Source organism: Thermobia domestica, chromosome 3, assembly GCF_964235325.1.
Source record: "Thermobia domestica chromosome 3, izTheDome1.hap1.1, whole genome shotgun sequence".
Taxonomy (NCBI): Eukaryota; Metazoa; Arthropoda; class Insecta; order Zygentoma; family Lepismatidae; genus Thermobia; species Thermobia domestica.
Genome location: NC_137456.1, coordinates 160888917 through 160912446, shown reverse-complemented (window position 1 = coordinate 160912446; position 23530 = coordinate 160888917). Strand labels below are relative to the sequence as shown.

General features: G+C 36.1%; 1 protein-coding gene across 5 annotated transcripts in view; it reads right to left on the bottom strand.

Annotated features, from left to right (window-relative positions):
• Nucleotides 1-23530, bottom strand: part of RhoGAP71E (Rho GTPase activating protein at 71E) — a 398447-nt gene that overhangs the window by 304652 nt on the left and 70265 nt on the right. The window lies entirely within an intron of this gene.

Below are 23530 nucleotides of genomic sequence, written 5' to 3'. Positions count from 1 at the left end.
TGGCAAAAAGCGAATGAAATCCAAACTGAAAACTGAATAAAACGTTGTTTTTCACCGTATTTTCCATCTGATAAAAAATGTGTATTTTAAAAAACTTTACAGCATAAAAAAGATCATGAATACTTACAAATCAGTTTATTGTCATAGTTCTGTAGCAGTATTTATAGTACCTTGTTGAAACTTTGTCTTCAAACTGTCAAATATAAAATCACAGTAAATTGTGTAATTTGCTAATTTGCTGTTACAAATACGTATATATACTTCGAAGTCCATTTATTTGTTACGCAGTTTATATTGACACACATCTAAAGAAGAATTACACAAAATATTATAAATGGTGTGGGGAGTATGTTAGATTTTAAAAAATGTACGCCATAATGTAAACCTTTTCAATCCAATTTGGACATGATCCGTACAGTAGCACTAGATCAATCGATTGTAGCAGATGTGGTAGCAAGTTGTGCATTTGGTCATTTCTTATACAGAGGAGATACCATACTATTTTTCGATCGGTAAATAACCGTAAATTATTACGTATGTAAACTTTGTTATTTTTAAATGACTAGAGCGACGTAATCTTACGATGGCGTTTTAAAAGCTGGTCGTCTGAGGGAGTCCAGGAATCATTTGGGAGGGACTGGCCCCGACACCCTCCCCCAACCCCCGTGGCTACACCCCTATGGTACTACGGTGAACTTTAATTTTTATCAGATCAGGAAGAAACGTGTAAGCAGAAGCAACCTAGATGAACATAGCAGTGATGAAGACCCTGATGAGTCATCTCCACAGGTTAGTATATATATACACTATGTGATCAAAAGTATCCGGACACCCCCAAAAACATAAAAACATACGTTTTTCATATTAGGTACATTGTGCTGCCACCTACTGTCAGGTACTCATTATCAGCGACCTCAGTAGTCATTAGACATCGTGAGAAAGCAGAATGGGGCACTCCGCGGAACTCATGGACTTCGAACGTGGTCAGGTGATTGGGTGTCACTTGTCAGAAGTCTGTACGCGAGATTTCCACCTCCTAAACACCCCTAGGTCCACTGTGTCTGATGTGATAGTGAAGTGGAAACGTAAAGGGACACGTACAACACAAAAGCGTATAGGCCGACCTCGTCTGTTGACTGACAGAGACCGCCGACAATTGAAGAGAGTCGTAAAGTGTAATAGACAGACATCTATACAGACCATCACACAGGAATTCCAAAATGCACCAGGATCCTCTCCAAGTACTATGGCAGTTAGGCGTGAGGTGAGAAAACTTGGATTTCATGGTCGAGTGGCTGCTCATAAGCCACACATCACGCTGGTAAATGCCTCGCTTGGTGTAAGGAGCGTAAACATTGGACGACTGAACAGTGGAAAAACGTTGTGTGGGGTGACGAATCACGGTACACAATGTGGCGATCCGATGGCAGGGTATGGGTATGGCGAATGCCCGGAGAACGTCATCTGTCAGCGTGTGTAGTGTCAACAGTAAAATTTGGAGATGGTGATGTTATGGTATGGTCGTATTTCCTTGGAGGGGGCTTGTACCCCTTGTTGTTTTGCGTGGCACTCTCACAGCGCAGGCCTACATTGATGTTTTAAGCACCTTCTTGCTTCCCAATGTTGAAGAGCAATTCGGGGATAGCGATTGCATCTTTCAACACGATCGAGCACCTGTTCATACTGCATGGCCTGTGACGGAGTGGTTACACGACCACAACATCCCTGTGATGGACTGGCCTGCACAGAGTCCTGACTTAAATCCTATAGAACACTTTTGGGATGTTTTGGAACGCCGACTTCGTGCCAGGCCTCACCGACCTACATCGATTCCTCTCCTCAGTACAGCACTCCGTGAAGAATGAGCTGCCATCCCCCCAAGAAACCTTTTAGCATCTGATTGAAAGTATGCCTGCTAGAGTGGAAGCTGTCATCAAGACTAAGGGTGGGCCAACACTACATTGAATTCCAGCAGTACCGATGGAGGGCGCCACGAACTTGTAAGTCATTTTCAGCCAGGTGTCCGGATACTTTTGATCACAGTGTATATTATTACAACTAGTTTTATTTTCACACTTATTCCTGTGTACTGACATGTAGGATTAAGAGACCTCGATGTTTACTACTTCATGGTAGCAATCATATTGTCTTGCCATTCGACTCTTCCCGGTCCCCGTCCTCCACATTTCTCAAACTACTTCTAGTAAATTCGGCAGCATGTTGGTGCGTGTGGGCAAAAAATTCTCCCAACATGCATAATGAGAGAAATCTTTCATGCATGTTGGTCATGAAAGTGTGTACGTGTATGGGCCGCTTGAGGGTGGGGAAATTTTCTTATTTTAGTTTTACTTCAGTTTGTGAAAGGACAGACCGTTAACCTACCAGAAGCTTGTAATTCTTGAGCATTATATTCATTAAATATGTAATTCTAATTACATTGGCTCTTATTTTTACGTCTTTTTTCTCAGTTTTTAGGTCCTTTTTTTAAGACATTTTTATAGGTCCTTTTTAGGCAATTTTTAAGTTTTCAACTTCCGAACCCTATTTATTAGTAATGTTTTTAGCAGACGTTGGTTAGTTCATTTGGAGTCAAGTGTTCCTTTCAGCAACGAGGTTATATGAGATATGGACTTACAGTTTAATATTGGATACGAACTTCATTCAGCTCCTACAAGGAATGGAACCCGGGTCTACTGTGCTGAAAGTGTATACGCTAAATATACAGCCACGTGTAAGTTCATCAGCAGAAGGAACCTACGAAATCGAAATAAGCTTAATATATATTCTTCCTATTATACTTTCTAACAAAACTTAAGTACTTAAAATTGTATAAAAACAACATAAACGTCAGATCAACTACAACTAAACTAATCATGAGGAATATACAATTAACTATGTATATTTAATGATAGATTCTTCTCTTTATACAATTATTTCAACGCGAATAACTGCATTTCGATTGCGCCGACGCGAAGAACTATTGAGTGCAACAGTTCATCCGTAAAATGAATACGATTTCTCCCAGTAAATCAACGTGGGGACGCAGATTCCGCTCCAATCAACATTAATCCACGTGGGAACATCATCATATAGTGCGAAAGGAAAGTCGAGAGTATCAAAGAATTCAAGCGACACGGATACTACACAAATAGGCAAGCAGCCTTCATAAGGGCTATCTATAGCACTCTCTCCAGGTTAACTAAACAATGGGGAGACCTCTTTTATCTACTGACGTGGAAGTGCAGCCGCTCGCATCGCTATTTTGCACTGGTAATTAACACATGTAAAAATAAACTGGAAGACTACGAGGACAAGGACTCTGGAAGAATTAGCCACACAGGATATCGCCCTACACAGACAGAAGCAGTATGAAAACCAACGAGCAATGAAAGTTTCAAAATTTCAAAAAGCACTAACTACCTGTAAGTTCCATCTTCAACGTGAATTTTGCTGCAACCCATTTCTAAGTTAGATAATAGTAACCTTTTTACAAACTCCATTGAATGTTCCATTAGAAAACTAATTAAAACAGGATTTTAGCTTCTTTGTAAGAATTCTCTAGCAAACAGCAACCAAGTGCAATATTCCATCATCGGATCGTTTCGTGGCACTGAGATATTAGCAACAACGTAAATTATATATGACAGATTTATTAATCTCACATAGTATGAAAATGTAAGCATATAATATTTAATATTTATTGGATATCAAGTGTATTTGTATCAGTACCTTTCCATTTCTTTCATTTGGACTTTTGAGATCGTGAACGGTTTCGTATGAATTTTTGTTTCGTCAAGAGTTTTCGCAAGGAAATTTTTAATAGATAAGCTTATATATACCTTATAATTACTCCATAATAAGTTCACGTATTTGGGCAGTTTTGCTGTCCGTCTGCACTGTTAGAAAAAACTATACTCAACTTCAATAAATAAGGACTTCTCATATCCTATCCGTGTTTATTTATTTATTATTTTTGTCTAACGTTTTAAACCAATTGACTGCGTTTATCTTAAAGAGTTGTAATACTTCGGAGAATTGTAGTATAATTTTCATTGTTACATTGTTTTAATTTTGTATTTTAATATTCAATTAACACACTGAATAGAGAAGGTTTGAAAAGAGATGAGATTTAGAATGCCCGAATAAGTACATATTTGAAGATAAACGCAGTCAATGTGCTTGAAACGTTAGTAAAATAAAATAACCAAGATGGAACATCAGAAGTCTTATTTATTGAATTACAAATATCTGCGTGAAAATTATGTGGAATATAGCTATACTTGTTCACTCTACTAAGAAGCTCATTAAGATGCAATAGTAACGTTACCAACTTACCAGGCAAAGGAACCTGCCTTTAGAGTTCTTTGGAAGAATTAAGGACGAAATGAATCTACTCCAACGACTTAACACAACAGTACTATTAAATATATCTTGCGATACGTTACACCACTTCACAGACCATCAATCTGGCACAATTAACAGCCAAAAATTCTGTAAATTTTAAAAATGATATTTAGTCGAAAAATGGTCATATGAATCATTTAGCATTTAATCGAGGACTGTTTTTTTTTTTTTTTTTTGTTTTACAAAAAGTAATGCAGCAAACAGAAGCAATATAAAATGCCTACATAAACATTAGCAGAGTGAGTAGGAACAGGACGACAGGAATTATAGCACAAAGAAAAATCTAATTGGAGAGTATGTATGTGCAGAAAAAAATGTGACACAAATCGGTTTACTAGTAAACAAGAAGACAAAGATTAATATGACTAAGAAGCTACGGTCGAAAAAAATGAACAAAACACCATACAATGGAAGTAATTTGAAATAATTAATATAACTTCCCAGATATTATTAAATTATATTATAGCTAATTAATTTAAATGACGTGCACTAAGGGCTTCTTTTAAGGGATGCGTTTACGAATAGCCCTCTTGTAACGAGGAAAAATGGCTTCGTTGCCGACGTTCCACCCTAATAATTAATCAAAAAAGGAATATTAGAAATGTACAAAACAGAAGTTCAAAATAAATTATTAAAGCTTCCGAAAAATGAAAAAGTTTATTTAGAAAGAAAATAGCTTGGAATCAGAAGAAAACAAAGGAAGAATAACACAACGAAGTTCAGGTCAATCAGAAGAAAAACGAAATTAATTATATACCAGAATTATAAGACCTATAGTCATATATAGAGTATAATAAATGCTGAAAGTATATGCTGAGGGAAAGAATATGCTGAAAGGGGTGGAGAACGTATGTTAAAGAGACGGTCTATAGAGAATGAGAAAAAATGAACTGCAGCAAACCATTTTAAACCAAAATTATCATGGAACATTTTTCCTTTTGAGTTATGTTATTATGTTATGTTATGAGTTGACACCTCCACAATTTACTGGTTTGAATTAAACGCAGTTGTGTAAAATCTTAAACAGGATATCTCGCATCGATTTCAATGAAATCCTTATCAATGGCTTAACTAGAACTCTGTAAAATGCTTATCAGTTACGCATTATCATTTTTCAATTCTATAAGCGACTAGAATAAAAGATGGAGCATGGTTTCGGAAAAGAAAGTAAAAAAAAAAAAATGCAAATTTTACTATTACTACATATTTATCTTAAACCGATTGACTCGAAATTCGATTTAGGAGGGCTTTGAGCTATATATATATATATATATATATAAGCATTCACTTGCATGAATTAGATATAACGATTCCAGATTTAGATTATATTCTAAGTGCTGAATGTAGTCTTCTTTAAAAAAAAAAAAAATCTGGCCATCCATATCTTCTTTACACCTTTCTACCTACAACCGTAGATGCAACATTTTATTAATAAGATTCAGATAAAAATTTAAGGAAAACAACAACAACAAAAAAAAAACAAAAAAAACAATACTTTGCTTATTACACTGTTCGACAAAATTCAACTTCAAAAAATTTATCTGCATGAAAGCAGGTGTTCTTTATAGTTTTCGAGCTGCTGAAAACGAATCTGATCTTAATTTTGGTCCTGCGTCCTCAGATTTTGAAATAATGTCAGTTATAGTAGATTTTGGTTAAAATTTTAAGGAAATCACAGCACTGCAGGTTTGAAGCCTCTCTGCTCCTTTCATAACTATTCCAGAATAACAAATGATACCTCGTTGGAAAGGGCATGGAACACACATTCCAACATTGAACATTTATTACCCATCGCGCTCAATGTGTAGAAGAAGAAGAAAACATTGAAAAACTGGGAAAAACGGTTTTTTAAAAGAAATTTAGAGACGTTTGCAACACTGACAGTCATGCTACGCAAACATAAGCTCAGTAACCCATATCCCATACATTCAGGTGTGCTATATTAAAAAATCAAAGAGACATCTCAAACACAAGGCGAGTAAAACAGTGTGAAAGTAATTTAAAAAGGATCGCAACACTTACACTTGGGATACTCATACTTAAGCTCAGTAACACACATCCAATACATTCATTATATTAAAAGAGTCATAGAGATTGCTGTTTACTAGGCGAGAAAAAATTGGTTAACTCGCGTAAACAAAGAAATATATGTACAATATGAATATTCACATTGTGATACAGAAATATATATGAGGCGTATAGTTTCTAAATCCGCCATCTCCAATTTTCAAAAAAAATGAGGTAAGTAGATTTACTGGTATTCCTTTCCATGCCCTATATGATGATGAAAAGAGTTGTTTGAAATGTCGCCACCTCCACCCTCAATTACTGCTTTAAAGTTCAGGGTATTTTTTCAAAAGCCGCCATCTCCACTCAGCAGTGTGTTTGTAAACCCGACATCTCGTTTCTATTCTATGCTATGCTATGAATTGAAGACTGACGTTAATGAAAAAAAAAGTTGCAAGATGATGTTCAACTCGTAACGAAACACTTCGGGGAGAATTGGCGTGCTAATTCAAACTTAGCCATTTAAGTTGATGCTGAAAAGAGACTGACTGCGTCAACAGAAGAAAGTGTAGATGAGGATTAGGCTGAATGCCAGTGTTCCGAACATGATTCTGATGAGATCTATATCTAACAACAGTGTAAAGATCACTTTCAATCCTTTTCTTGTTGGTAAAGGTGGCATTTATTCCGAAGTTCCCATCCTGTTATGTGAAGCTATGTTAGGTTAGGTCCCAATAGGTTAGATTAGGTTAGTGAGGTGAGGTTAAGTTAGCTTATGTTATGCTAGGAGACGATATTTCTAAACGGGCTGGGAACTTCGGAACTTGACCCGTAAATGTAGCTAACGTACTATGATTAGAGCTTCATTTTTTTTCCTTGTTTGTGCACATTATAATGTCACCCAACAAGTTAATATCGTTGTTTAGATTCAGTTTATCTCCATCTACTGTTCTGTTCTGAAATAGTTATCCGAAAATATAATAGTAATGATTTGGAAGCAAGTAAACCCCAAAAATAACTTAGGTACGTTTGTTTCGAAGTCCTCCATCTCCAAAAGTTGTTTACAAAATCCGCCATCTCCAAACTGCTTTCTGCAATAACCGAGAAATGGAATGAGAGAGATTTTTGTCATTTGGTAGTTATAATAAATGTCCAGAAAGCAGTAAAGTATTTCTAAAAAGAAAATTTTATCACAATCTCTGAGTTATCAGTTTTTTCTGTTTTTCTCGAAACCGTTTATGACGGAGATGGCGGATTTAGAAACTATACGCCTCATATGTGACCAAAGAACACTACATATGATTCACCTAGTTCATTGTTTTGCGTTTGACCTTCTTCCTGTGGGTGTTTTCGGTGTCCCTAACCAATCACCAACAATAGTCCGCAAGCATATTCGGTTTCTATCCACTTTGGTAACGTCTTTGCTGCTATTGTTTGGTGAAACTTTTCGCCATGCTCATCACTTACGTCGTCGAGATTCGGTGGAAAAAAGTCTAGATGACTGTATAGAAAGTGAATTTTCAGCGACATGTTGTATGCATGCTTTCCGTAATTATTCAACAAGTTGTCCACGAGTGTTTTTGTAGTTCTCATTCTTTGTCTTGCCTAAGAAACCGGAACACAAACTCTTGAATGATACCCAACACTGCAGCTCAAGAGGGCTAAGCGCAGCATCAAAGTTATGGTCCCGCAATAGATCTATCTGGGTGTCGACAAACACACCGGCCTTCACTTTGTTAGTGCAGAGATTCGGAAATTTAGTGTCAAATACTAAAATCCAGCTCCACTCTTGTCCATTCCAACCACAAAAGATTTCATAAGACAAGTTTTATATGGAGTGGAGGGAGATATGTCTTCAGATTTAACTAGAGAGGGGTTGCAACATTCTTAACACCTACTTGCATTGTACTGCGTCGTGGTCATATTTTCCTCTGGTAGTGACTATCTCGGGCTCGAGAGTCCCATTCATATAAGAAACAGCAATGTTTCGTGTATCCATTCTGTAGTCCTGTAAGTATGCTGTAACTTCGAAATCGGCAACAATGTGCCACTTAAGAACATTGTACCGAACTTTTTCTAATATGTTTCATTATACGTTTCTTTCACCTGTGTGTCATAAGCAATTGGTACAGTTGGGAGGATATTGACATTATGTATTAAAACTGCCTTAAGACTGCTCTTTGAGGATTCTATAAAAAGTCTCTACTCCCGTGCCAGATGTGTCGTATCTTCCTGTTGTAAAAAAAAAAAAAAAAAAAAAAAAAAAAAAAAAAAAAAAAAACCTGAATGGTGCATGTCGTTTCCTGTATGAACAAACGGTGGCACTTACATCAAGTAAATTCCATTGTTTAAGTCTGGATCCAAGAATTTCAGCCTGCCACTAGGTTAGTTTCGAATCTCGAACAAGGTCATTTAAATCACTTTTTGTTACAAAATGTGGGTTGTTTCTCTCTTCAAATTCAAACTCTGACTCTAAGCTCTCCGATTCTGAAGAAGCTATGTTTGTTTTCTCCTCTTCCAGAGACCATGTTGCTGGAGGAACACGAACATTATCACCGTGTTTGACAGGTCTTATTGCAATCGAAATATTGTCAGGATTTTTTTTTTTGGGGGGGGGTCCTTCCCTTTCATGCCTTGAATGTATACAGCACAGAAGTAGCAGTCACTTACGTGGTCGGCTGGCTCACGCCATATCTTCGGAACACCAAATGACATTTTACCTTGACGTTTGCTATTCAACCACGACCGGAAATGCCAAGCACACTTATTACATAGTGTACTCAGTACCCACTGCCTATCTTCATCAATTTTGCTGTCGAAGTATACAGTTCGTAATCCTTCTTCGTCAAAAGTATTAATTTTTCCCTCTTGGCCTTAACTATGTATTCTCCACAGACATAACAAAAATTATCTGAGTGGGTAACACAATCTCGAGGCATTGTGACGGTCACAAAAACACTTACACGATAGGAAGACGTACAAACTCCCTGCCCCACGCTCAAATCTTCAAACAACTGAGCAACAGTAGAGTGGTGACTGGGAGGGAGGAAAATTACAATGTTGCCAGGCTTCAATAGGCCACTTTTTCTCACAAATTGGAATATTGGATGTAATTCAAGAAATTCTGACCGTGTTTCTTTTTGCCATTAAAAAAAAACTGAAATTTTTCAAAACAATCGTCGACAATTTACATACATGGTAACTTCATTTAACAAAAATTTTCTCAACTTCTGTTCAGGTAACATCTGTGAGTATTTTACCTGAATGTATTAGGTGTTCGTTACTGAGCTTATGTGTGAGTATCGCAAGTGTAATGTTGCAAACTTTTTTCAATTTCTCCTAATATTAAATTTTCCCGGTTTTTAAAAATTACTTCCACACTATTTTACTCCCCTTGTGTTTGAGCTCTGATTTTTTAATATAGCACACCTGAATGTATAGGGTATGGGTTACTGAGCTTATGTTTGCGTAGCGTGACTATCAATGTTGCAAACCTTTCTAATTTTTTTTTTTTTTAAAAAAACCTTTTCCCCAGTTTTTAAAATATTTTTCTTCTTCTTCTTCTACAAATTCAGCGCGATGGGTCCTAAATGTTTACCGCTGGAATTTGTGTTCCATACTCTTTCCAAAGAGGTATCATTTGTTATTCTGGGATAGTTAGGGAAGGAGCAGAGAGGCTTCAAACCTGCAGTGCTGTGATTTCCTTAAAAGTTTAACCAAAATCTAATATAATTGACATTATTTCAAAATCTGAGGGTGCAGAGCCAAAATTAAGATCAGATTCGTTTTCAGCAGCTCGAAAACTATAAGGAACACTGTTTCATGAAAGAAAATTTTTCACTGTCGACCAGTGTTATAAATCCATCCAAGAGTAACTTCTTGGAGTTAAATGGGTGTCTAGGTTATTCAAGGGGTTACAAAAAAAAAAAAGTATTGGTAAACAATAAACGCGTCAATCGATGCATAGTGTATACAATAATACACTGCGTATCGAAAGAGTGACTGCCAGGTTGGAAGCCACTCAGTTCCGCTCTGGCTTTTAAACGAAGCGGACCATGCATACGTTCTCCGTCGAAAAAAAAAAATGCTTCCTGTTCAAATGGAACAGAGTATCAATTTGAAATATCTTTCCAAAATGGGAAAATCCGCGACGGAAACTTACTATTTGCTAAAGGTAGCTTACGGAGATGACTGTTTATCATGCACACGCGTTTTCGAGTAGTTCACGGTTTAACCTTTAGATTCATTTAGGAATTTTTCTCCGCTATTACATCTGGGAGTCATTTTGACCCCTTGACTTTTGTCTTGCTTCTTCTAACATTGTTTTGTAATTCTTGTTTGAAACGTACTGCTAGGACCATAATTAATATTATCAAGCAATATTTTCTTAATGCTTTCCCATTTAGGTACAAGGGCTCCATCTTTGTATTAACAATAAGTGAGTACTGTACATAAATTTCATAAACATTAGATCTCGCTTATACTTTCAAGAAATGTACCTTTATTATCAATTTTTCATAACAAATTTCTATTTTTGCGTACTTTGATATACGTTGCAAAACTTACACAATAGGTGAACTCTTCATTTTCTCTGTACAAGGATTTCAAACTTGTCACTCCCATATCAGCGTACAATGTTATTCCTATTCCTCCAAAATAAGTTCCTGCAAAATTTCATCGTTTGTGAAAACACTAATTTTTCACCAGACTGTTTCGACCACACAACAATAACCTATCACTACACGCAGTCCTTAAGGGTTTACACTACAGATAAATTAAACTACCGCCAATTTTAGTTTTTCTGTAATATCTTCAAAACAAATAAAAATATTCGAAAAACGGAAACGTTGTGAACTAGACAATACGATTTTGTATGTGATACCTTTCCCACAATTCACCTATCTGCTTTTGGTACTCCGCTATTTACAGAACCCGCAAAAAATGCTAAGTCTATCTACAGTTGCAAACTGAAAAGGGATAGATGAGTTGTGATAACGATATCATATGCAAAATCGTATTGTCTAGTTCCCTACGTTTCTGCTTTTTGAATATTTTTATTTGTTTTGAAAATATTACAGAAAAACTACAATTAGCGGTAGTTTAATTTCGCTGTAGCGAAGACCTTTAAACATCATTTATCTGACGTAATAAAAATCTCCCAGCAATTAGACAAACATCAGGTCTTTTTCTTACACTTTTTCCTCCTATTATTTCTTCTTCTTTTTTATGCTTATAAAAGACGGTGTAGTAACTGTCATAAAGACTCATAACTTACATATGATACCTTGTACAGTACAAAATTCCACCAAAAAAGAACAAAATTGAAAAAATGGTCAAATTAACATCCCAAATGGAAATACGTAGTACATGTAATAACTACATTCCTACACCGTTATTATAAATAAAATTATTAACTAAATATAAAATAATAATACAGACGAGCCTACTGCAAGATGTCAGAAAGAACCAATAAGATTTAAAAAAAAATCATATTTAAATAAAAAAAAGAATACCTGAGGGGTCAATTTGACCCCCCGAAATGCATCTAAAGGTTAAAGGAGGATAAGGAGTGATTACAGACGACCCGCGTCATGGATGATCTTGCACATCGAGAAAGGACAAACATTCTAAAAGTCGCACTGTAATTCGAAAAGATCACCGCTTGAGTACTGCACGTGTTGCTTAAGGGGGCAGTTTACTAAATATTTTTGAAAAGCTAAGAAATTTTCTTTTGCCCGTTTTTCGTAAGTGAAAAGAGATAATGAAATGTAACTTACTACAATAATAGATAATATTATTCTACATCCATAAATACGAATCGGAAGAATTATCAGTGTTGCAATCCATAGAAATTATAGTGTGTCCAAATTTTGAATTACCCAAAATTCTAGGTTAAGGCAGAGACTTAAAAAATGAACTCAACGTAGTTGATTACTTATCATGTTGTCTTGGTTCCTTGTTTACTACTTTTTAAATAATGTTTGTATTTATTTTGTAATAACTTACAGAAATTATTACAAAATAAATAAGGTATTACAAAATAAATACAAACATTATTTAAAAAGTAGTAAACAAGAAACCTAGACTACATGATAAGTAATCAACTACCGTTGAGTTCATCTTTTTAGTCGCTGCCTTAACTTCGATTTTTGGGTAATTCAAATTTTGGACACACTGTAATTTCTATGGATGGCAACACTGATAATTCTTCTGATTCGTATTTTCGGATGTAGAATAACATTATCTATTATTGTGGTAAGTTACATTTTATTATCTCTTTTCACTTAACGAAAAACGTTCAAAAGAAACTTTGTTAGCATTTCAAAAATATTTAGTAGTCTGCCTCCTTAAGTCACAGGAATTGACAAGGAAAATGTTCGTCAAATTCTACATGAAGAAAGTGTATTCAAAAGCAACTTGAGCATTGGTGTCGAGGAACGAGATAATCTGAGTTTCCTTTTGTTCCAATAACATTTGTAATCACAAACACTGAAAGAGACCCAACATTCTTAAAGAGAGTGATAACCTATGAAAATCATGGTTTTTCACTTACGATTTTGAAACCAAACAACACAAATCTGTGCACTGGAAGAGTCAGAGTTCATCACGCCGCAAGAAAGCTCGAATGAACAAATCAAAATTCATGCAATGACGATCGCTCTTTTCGACATTCGTGGGATTGTGTACAACCAACTGGATACCCGAGGAAGAAATTGTAAATCTACACTATTATTTTAATGTGCTTGTAACGTTGTGTACTGAGCAAGTAAGACAACGACGACCCGATTTGTATAGAAAAGAGCCATGGATTCTGCACAAAAACAATGCTCCTGCTCACACGACACTGTAAGTGAAAATATTTTTGGCTAAACATGAGATCCCTGTGTTAGAGCATATTGCTCCGTGCTGTTTCTTTTTTTTATTTTTTATTATTTTTTTTAATCTGCACTGAAAGGAATCAGATTATAGAGAGGAGAAGCTGTGAAAAGAAAAGCGACGGATGTCATGGTTTCCAAAAACGACTAGTAACACTGCTTTCGGCAATAGAAAATTTGTGCAGAACGGTGTAGGGATCGCGCAAGGAAGTATATTGAAGGGAATAATGTTCCTGTTGTACACAATGACCAACAAAAGATTTTGTGGCATCATATGATATCAGACGAGAAGGTACTCGTAATGAGAAGCTAGAAGCAGAACTTACATATTATTATTCTATTTGAGTAATGGAAGGGAGACACAATGTTGTGAGAATGATTGTAGAAAAGCGACTAAAGCAGAACATAATGAGAGTGGAATCTGTAAATGACAGAGTTATGATGGTCAGACTTAACGGAAAGGAGAAACATCTCATGATAGATATATATGTGGTGACTAGTGCATATACGATGCAAGAAACAAACAAACATTTTAAAATTAGCAATCATCACGCATAAACAGGGTGGGAGAGGAGGACCATGCATGCATAACTAATAGGAAATTTTAATGTATTAGTGGGATGAAGAAAACTGGTTCCCTACTTATTGTAATTTAATTAAAGGATTTATTCTCCTTTCTTTGATCACCAATAGCGTATTAGGTGCATATCCCTAAAGAAAAAGGATGTAAGAGAAGAATTGTAAGATTTTGCTGACAGAATATATTAGTAACAGGGAGCGCTTAGTTCCACATACATCAAGAGGAAGAAATGCTTGGAAATCCTCAATAGGGCAATAGAGGAAATTAGATTATGTTATGATATGAGACAGGTCTAGAAACAATTAAAAGAATGTGAAAAATTATTTCTTATTAATGATATTAAAGCTTGTATATTCTACGTCCCAACAAAAAGGTTATCTGAAAATCACAGGCATCGCAGCTTCTCAATTTATAATACAGGTAATGCGAAAGAAGAGTGCTGGCAGAACACTAATGATGTTAATGTGTTGATAAACTAAATCGGAAAAAAATTAACCAGCATATGCAAATGAATATCCAATCTAGGCAATATTGCCATTATTACTATTTTGTAGACCCAGTATCTCTAATCCGCAATCTAAGTTTATTTATTACCGGATTCCCATATTTTCACATACTCTTAAAATTACGGGAGAAGGGATAAACCAAACTATGGGGGAAAAATTTCGTGCACTACTGGCCTCATGGTTCTGCCTGTTACTTAGATAACCAAGCTAGAACTTGCTTTCAGCTAGAACAATCCATACACACTTGCATACATAGACTATCTCAAAATGTTGCAGTATGAAATGAGTTTTACATATTTATTGCACTTAGTATTGCACTCAGTAAGTACGCCAGAAATTTTTATTTGAGGGGAGGTGTTCAAAATAAAAGGGGGGCTCTCAGAATAGTGATATACATTTTTAAACAAATTCAAAGAAAACAGTAAATTTTGTTACGTAACTATTAGCAAGAGTAACTGGTTTCGTGTTCCCCTCTCACTCGCAGCTTTCATTTATGGAGCTTAATCTGATATTATATATATATATATATATATATATATATATATATATATATATATATATATATATATATAAAATACTTTGTAATAGATTAATTTCTGTACATTGGATCATTAAAATAAAATTTCATACTGACACGAATAGGAAACTAAGTGAATAATACTGTACATAATTGCAATGTCATTATTTTAATATTCTAACCCTATTGTTAACGTTAATTGTTGTAATATTATTTGAACTCTTAATCTCCGCTCCTGCCCCGTCCCAGCCACGTTATTGGATCTGAATATATTTCATAAGAAAATTATTCATTGACTTGTTTTCCAGAAATCCAGTTTTTCCATTTACAAATATTCTGTATCTCTGTTTTGTCTTTTTTAATGTAATTTTAATATACTTTACAAAAAAATAAGCTAGCGACAAATGCGTTCCTGCATAACACTAGACTCAGCCTAAAATATATATATAATTCTTACCTCGATCGATCTCTTCATTTCTAAAAACGTTTTGACTACACCCTTCTAACTTCCGTCGGTTGATACACCACTTGCAAAGTAGCATCACTGATGCCAGTTTTGAAATAGCAAAATTTCCGTCAAAAGTTATGAAATTTCCCGATTTGATGCAAAATTTCCCACCAACCTAAATAGATATAGTTTATGGAGAGAGAATGTGATCTAGCAATAATTCGCGCACCTGGTTCTACAGTATATGTCGATCAAAGCCCAAACTGTGGAACTTGCAATACTGATTGATTGAGGATTTAATGTAAATATCTTAATTAATCAATTGGTATCTCAAGTTCCACAATCCGATCCTTGGTTTTGATTGACAAACATAAATGCATACGTCTTATTGGATCAAAAGATACACTATACCTATCCCAAGCAAAAATTTTCTTGTAGGCCTTATATCTGGAAAACTACATACAGTGCAGCCGAACTCAAACTATCACTTAACACAACATCATTTACATATTCCATATAAAATACCAAAATGGATTTAGGGGCCATTAAAAAATTTTGTGGCCCTGATCCAAACACTAATTATTGGCCAAGATCGCAATCTTTTGGTGCATTTTTTAACCATTCCTAAAATTCTTGTAGGAATTCCCCATATTTCCCTTCTGTCCCCAACGCCTCTCCAACAATCACCAGCACTCATTTCGAATACTGTGTTATCATGTTCTTCGTCGTAAAGAACATGTTGCACATCTGAGAGATTGTGAACTGCACGCTTTTTGCTTTTTAACTGCATTCTTTTTGCGTTGGGTTATCATGACATTGATTCCTGTGGTATATATGTGGATTGGATCCCACTTAAATTGTAGATTCGAATCTCATACAGTTTGGGTGCTGAAGAGATACGTAACACCACAGAAGAAACTATTACTGTCCTTTAAAAAAAATATCACCCTTTAACAACTCATCCTATATCAATGCATTCAATGCAAAGGTAATTGCTCGAATCAAATTTGCATAATAATCTTCCAGAATCGAAGCAGAACGAGAAGTACGATGCACGATAGCACACATTACTCCACATTTCAATCAATTAACAATGAAAATATACACCGTAACAAAACAAAAGAGCAGAAAATGTATCCACGCTGAAGATTATATAGAAGTATGGCTTTAACTATATCACACGAAACACAGACAGTAAATTTTATGAGTGGAACAAATTCATTCTATACACACGTGCCTCGTACTATTTAACGGGCCCATGTAGCACTACATAAGCACTTAGCGGGATTCATATATATCCACGAGACAGAACATGACAAGCATTGAGAATTATGAAGTTGTTTTCCATCCTCTTAACTATAGAATGAGACTGTAATCCAGTGGTCTTTCACAACAAGAAGGCAATTTTATAGTTTATTTAAATTATTATTATTATTATTATTTTGTAATTTATCACCAGAACTTAATGGTACTTCATTTTTACATACATACATACACTTACCGCTACAAACGCTCACTCCAAGCATTTGGCGTTCTGTAGAAAATATCAAGCGTCTTGTGAGTGTTCTCTTCATCATTACTGTTGCACACTTTGAATTAGTACTCTCAACCTCCGTGACTTATTTCAATACTCCAACAACCGTTCACTGCTGTCTACACACTAGTACACACCATCTAAAATTTTACACCTCAGATGATAGAAAAGAACACAAGTCAAGGTTATAATCACCTTAACCAAGGTTCAAGTCAGATAACACGTAATTTGAAAATAAATAAAAACACAAAATATACTTTCTTCGAAACATATAATACCCGAATCCTAATTAAGCCTACTATATATGGTACTGTAACATAATACAGATACTTTGACTCCAATTCAAAATATAAGAATCCCGGCAGGAGTTCATGTGGTTCAGATCCCACGTTAAGCTATAGGTTAAAGTCTCATATAGCCTCGCTGTTGAACGGGACGCCAAACTCAAATCCAATCCAAAATAAAAGAATATTCACGTTAGCTTCTATATACGAGAAACCAATACACTACAATACACTTTAACCGAATTTGCTGGGACCGACGGTGCTTCAGCTAAACGAAAATTCGGTTAAACCGGGATAAAGGTTTTTTGATAGTACGGTAAATTTGATCTTCGGTTAACCCGGAAGTTCGGTTAATCAGGATTCGGTAAAACGGGATTGCGGCGTATTGTGACTTTTTAAAATTATTGAAACAATTCATCCTATACTGTTACATTCAATGTAGACATAATTGCTCGGATCAAATTTGTAGCGAAAATCTTAATTCGGAGAGACTGAAATCATAGTTATTCGCTAGATGCTATAAAGTAATCAATTGTATATTTTAGTATATGAAGTCAACATTCAAATCAAGATGAGCATGATATAACACAATATGCGCAACGAATTAAACCCGTCAATGTGTTTTTGGATGGAAAGTTATCAACCTGGAAATCATGGGAAGAAATATTTTCTCTAGTAGAGCTTCGTCACCATCAACTACATTACTGTGAAACGTAATGAAGAGTTGTACTGTTAAAATTTTCCAGTTAGGTACGACTTAAACAATGTGAATTTTCTGGAATATAGCTAGACCTCTGAAGTTAAATTTAGATCACTTCCGAAGAAACTTTCTCAAGAAGTTATTTATATTTATGTGCAATACGGCAATAACAAGAGCAGTGCCAGGAGAAAGAAACTCATTTGGAAAAGTCAAGATTTTGTAAATGAAACTGGTACAATGTCAAGAACAGTATGGGAACACCGAATTAGTCTCAGATGTTTGAACAAATCACGTTGGTATCACATAGAATAGATTGGTCCAGAAAAGGAAAATAACTATGAACCGATCAATATATAATCACTGTAAAATCCAACGTAGGAAATAGGCGGGCTATACTATATGAACGTTTTCCACCATTTAAATATATAATTGGCATATACAGAACAATACAAGTATTGACAAAAAGATGATGATTGGATTTTTCTTCTTTTGTTTAGTAGCAGCACCAAGATAGTCTACTTCTTTATATAATATAAATTTCCTTATGTACTAAGGCTGCCAGGGTTATACTTTACCTCATTAATTTTTACACTTTATGGCACGTTATTCTCTCTGTAAAACAATTTACTCCGTTTTTTTTAAATACACAAAAGAAATTATAGTTCCTTCGACGTGGGAGAACCGGGTTCGATTCCCAGTGAGAGCTCATGTGGTTCGGATTCCACGTTATTCAGTAGGCCCCGTCTCATATTGTCTCGCTGCTGGAAGGGACGTGAAACTCAAAATCAATTCAACTCAAGAAATTATAATCTGGACACTTTTCAACTGTTTTTACTAGTACAAAAATTTACGCAATCCAGCGATGTAAGTATTTAGACGAAAAATACATGTCGCGTTTTTATCTCCTATCTAACCGACCGGCATCTTATGTTTAAAAAATTGTTTGGTTTTAGCATTTCAGCCTTCGTCAATCAACAATCGCAGTTTCGATCTAGCGTGTTATACTGATTTCAGAAACAGAAATGAAATTAAATCTTTGAGTTTTACGTCCCACGGTTATGCCGGTTAGGCTAAAGGAGACGGTGAAGATGAGAGATGAATGAAATGGTGGAATGAAGAAAGTGGGAGAAAACGGGAGCACCCCGAGAAAACCCATGCACACGGGATTTCCGGAACAGAGGCTATTGTGAAATGATAAAAGCCTAACTTCAAGTAGTTGTGAATTTCGATATGTCCTGTAAAGGTTTTTGAATGTATAAAAACGATGTGGGACTGCTACAACATACAAAATCTTCACATACAATTAAAAGGCAACAAAGAGCTGTGTAACAACATGGTTAGTTGGATTTGAATTTAGCGTCCCTTTCAGCACGAGGCTATATGAGACACGGACTTACAGCTTAATGTTGCATATGTACCTTAACAGCTCCCACGGAGACTTGAAATAGATATTTTGTGTTGCAATTATTTTTAGTGTAACTGCCCTAGTTTCCGATTAAAACTATTTTACGTTACCATGTGAAACTTCAAAAGTGTTTGCTAGATCTATATGTAAATTCGAACTATCACGTATCTCCCTTCTCCCCCTAAAACTGATAAAATCTTTTTTATCGGCAAAATCTGATAACCTTAGGCAGACGTGTGGAAAATGGACAGATCTATTACCCTCATTTCTTGGACAAACTCTGAAAGGCCATCTAGCTTTTTGTGACTGACTTCACAAACCTAAATTGAATTTTAGCGTATAATAAACGTTCTCTGTTCATTCATGACTTATACAAAAATGCCATATGCAAACATGATCATTGCTTTTGAGGTAATAATAAATCCTTGTGAATAAACATTACTAGATTAAGTTTAGTTTCGTATTATGCAGTTTGACTATTCTATTTATCTATTATTTTCTCGCAAGCGCATTACCATCTACCGGCTATCAAAAAGATACAGCATCAGTACAGCTGCACCTAGTGAGCTGCAAGGTGGCTGCTAAACTAGCAACAATATTATATCTAAATGAGAATATTGTTCATAGATTAGAAATTGCTTTATTACTAGAAATTATTGTCACCATTTAATTCTTTAATTAAAGCTTCATTATGTACTTAAATAGTATCATGACTTTTTTCTTAATCTTATATACTGAAAAGTTTTGAAAGGTTATGAACGTCTATATTAGGTTTTCGTTATTTTACAGATTAAAAGAATAATGAGCGTCACAGCAAATTTAAAGAAAACTTTCTACAAATTAGTATGTTTCAGATTTCTTGTCAGTTGAACTTGATGCTAGTATCGTTTTAGGAATATGAGACCCAATGATTAATTTTTTGCCTTAGATGGCGATTAAGTTTATATATATATATATATATACAGGGTTTGTATGATAAGTAATGAGACCAGGTCTGGAAACATTGTTTTATTGATCTGATCTGTACAGGGACTTAAAAGCTTTCGAAGTACTCTCCTCTTGCGTCGATGCACTTCTGCAATCGATGTTTCCACGCTGCAAACGCCCCCTGGAAGTCAGCAGCCGGCATGTCCTTTAGAAATGTGGTCACGGCTGCTTGGATGGCTGTGACGTCTGCAAAACGGGTTCCTTTCAAGCGTGGCTTCAGCTTCGGGAAGAGGAAGAAGTCGGCCGGGCTCACATCTGGGCTGTAGGGTGGTTGTGGAAGGACTTCCACCCCAATCCGGGTCAAAAAGGAGGTCACTAAGAAGGCGGTGTGGGCAGGGGCATTGTCGTGATGCAACTTCCACCGGCTAGCGATCGCCGGTCTTTTCCGCTTGACGCTCCTGTGCAGTCTCTCAAGGACTTGTTTGTAGAAGGCGGCGTTGACGGCTTGTCCTTGGGGTACAAACTCCTTGTGGACCACCCCCACATTGTCAAAAAAAACAATCAACATTGTTTTCACCTTTGACTTCGACATTCTGGCCTTCTTGGGGCGCGGGGACGCAGGAGTGTGCCACTCCGCGCTTTGACGTTTCGTTTCAGGGTCGTACTGGAACACCCACGACTCGTCACCTGTTATGACGTCATCTTCAAAGTTAGGGTCACTGTTCATGAGGTTCAACAGTTCCTGACAACAATCAACACGTCGTTGCTTTTGTTCGTCAGTCAACACTCGCGGCACCAGTTTCGCACAGATTTTTCTCATTCCCAATTGTTCCGTCACAATCTTGTGCACTGTTGTGTGGTTCATATCGAGTTCATCAGCAATCAATCTCAACGATAATCGACGGTCTGAGTTCAGGAGATCCCTCACTTTTGCCACAGTTTCGTCCGTAGTCACTGTTGTCGGGCGTCCAGCCCTCTCCAGATCCTCAACGCTTTCCCGGCCGTTCCGGAACGCACTGTGCCAACGAAACACCTGGGCTTTGGATAGGGCTTCCTCTTTGTAGGCCTCCGTGATGAGAGAAAGCGTCTGAGTAGCCGTTTTCCCCAGGCGAACGCAAAATTTGATCGCATAACACTGTTCGATGGAACCCTCCATGTTTGTTGATTTTCCGCCGTGACAAGAATGTTCACAAGGGCTTTGTCCAAGGCTTGTCCGCGCTCCACTAAGGCTCGGAGCCAACTGACGCGCGGTGCGTTGCTTTGCTCGGACCCCCCCCTACATCCTCCATCACCGACAAACCCGCTCCAGCGACACGCGCGCCGCGGCGCGGCGAGTCTCATTACTTATCATACAGACCTTGTATCTTTGTGTGTGTGTGAAATAATAAAATGGAATGAAACAGAGCGTGCATTTTATACGATCAAGGCTCGAACACACGAGTATATAATTAAAGGAAGGGAACAGTACTGAACTGAAAAGGAAAACTACTGGAGAGTTGTTTTAAAAAGTTCAGTTCTCGCGGGTGCCACGCAAGTAATAGCATACTTGTCGCTAGAGAAAATGTCATTTTGTAAAATTCACGTTGTATAACTAAATATTCTCACTAATGAATCTTTATTCAATCCATTATTAAATCAAAACACACTGGTCTTTCACAAAGCGAAGCAACGAAAGATTTATTCGCTATGAGATTTTTTTTTTTAAAGCATATTCCCTATACTAAACATTTTTTCCCATTTCAACTCAACTACTTTGAAGTAATTTTCTTCTGCCTGATGGTGTCCTGGTTTCTCTTCCATTTTATCTTAAGCGTAAGGATAAGTCAGCTAGATGCTCCTTGGCCCGGAACTTCTTCCTTGTCACTACGCTTCGCTAAACGACGGGGTCACGCTAATGGTCAGTAAGGGCACAGGGCGAGACCCGGAAGAATTACTGTTACACCTGTCACAAACACTAAACTACAAGATACTTCTCAGTTTTTTCTTCTTAAATATGTCAATGTTCTCTCTTCCTTCTTAATGTTAACACATGTTAAAACACGGAACACTTCTATCACCAAATTTTTTACTCTTATTTCTTTGTTTTTATTTTTCTTTTAAAGTAATTTCCAACGACTTGGAAAAAGTTTTAATTTAGGACAACTTCTGCTTTTAAATTACACAAAACTGCTACCACAGAAAGATTATGCTATAGCGTGTCTTAGATATACAGTTTTGGTTCAAAAGTTTTAAAAGCGTATGTGATAATTTTGTAGCCCATTAATGCAAATCTTTCGCGACCTACAATTAACTCACACCAAAAGACGAACCTAAGTAACAACCAATTAGTTATAAGAATAAACTCATGAAAACCATCAAAGAACATACAACAACGCACAGGTAAGATCGTGACTTCAACATAGAATTTCTGCTAAACACACACACACGCTTCAATTTCAATAATTTCATATAAATGATTGTAAAATTATTAATTTTTATTAATTTAGAATGGTCTAAAACAGTGATGAGAGATCTACTGCCCTCTGAAAGGTTGTATCCGGCCCGCGACATGATTCCGAATCTGGGAATAGAATTAAGGAAATTAATCTTTGTGATAGTGATTGACAGATGAGAGACAATCATACTTACTTCATTTCTGAGAATCGATGCATCCCAAGTAAGATCATGATTAACTTTTAGAAATGCAGTCCACAATTTCATTCAGCACATTTGATATTACAAGAATTTTGTAAAATGTAAAATTATTTCTAATAAATTATATTGGCCCACTTAAAGTTCTTTTTTTTTTCTTTGGCCCCCCCCCCTCTTTAAAAAGTTTTCCAATCACTGCCTAATTCCAGAAATGACTGCGAGATAGGGTCATTGTAATGATTAAGGCCGGATTAAGTGCCTTTGATGTCCTACGCACATGAAATAATTTGGTGTCCCCATATATATGTAATTCAAAATATAAACAATAATAAATCATAAAGTAAAATTTTGTTTATCGGAATTAAACAAAACAATGAATAATGGAAAATAATGTTTAATTATACATACTTCCATTTCATCTATACTGGTGAAGTTCTCTATTTCTTTTTTTAAAACCCGACCGTTTATCAGAACATCAACCATTACTATTATCATTACCTCTAACATTACTATTACTGTTATTTTCACTTTGACAAGGACGTTAAGTTTTTGACGGAGTGTGTGTGTGTGTGTTTCACTGACGTACAGAAAATATACAAATTACACAAAATGCTTTTATTTAGGTTATATAAGATGATTTGCCTCCGCTTTGATTATCACTGGCGGAGCACAGTACTCTGAGTACTCTTATTACTGTGTGTAAGCCTATTAT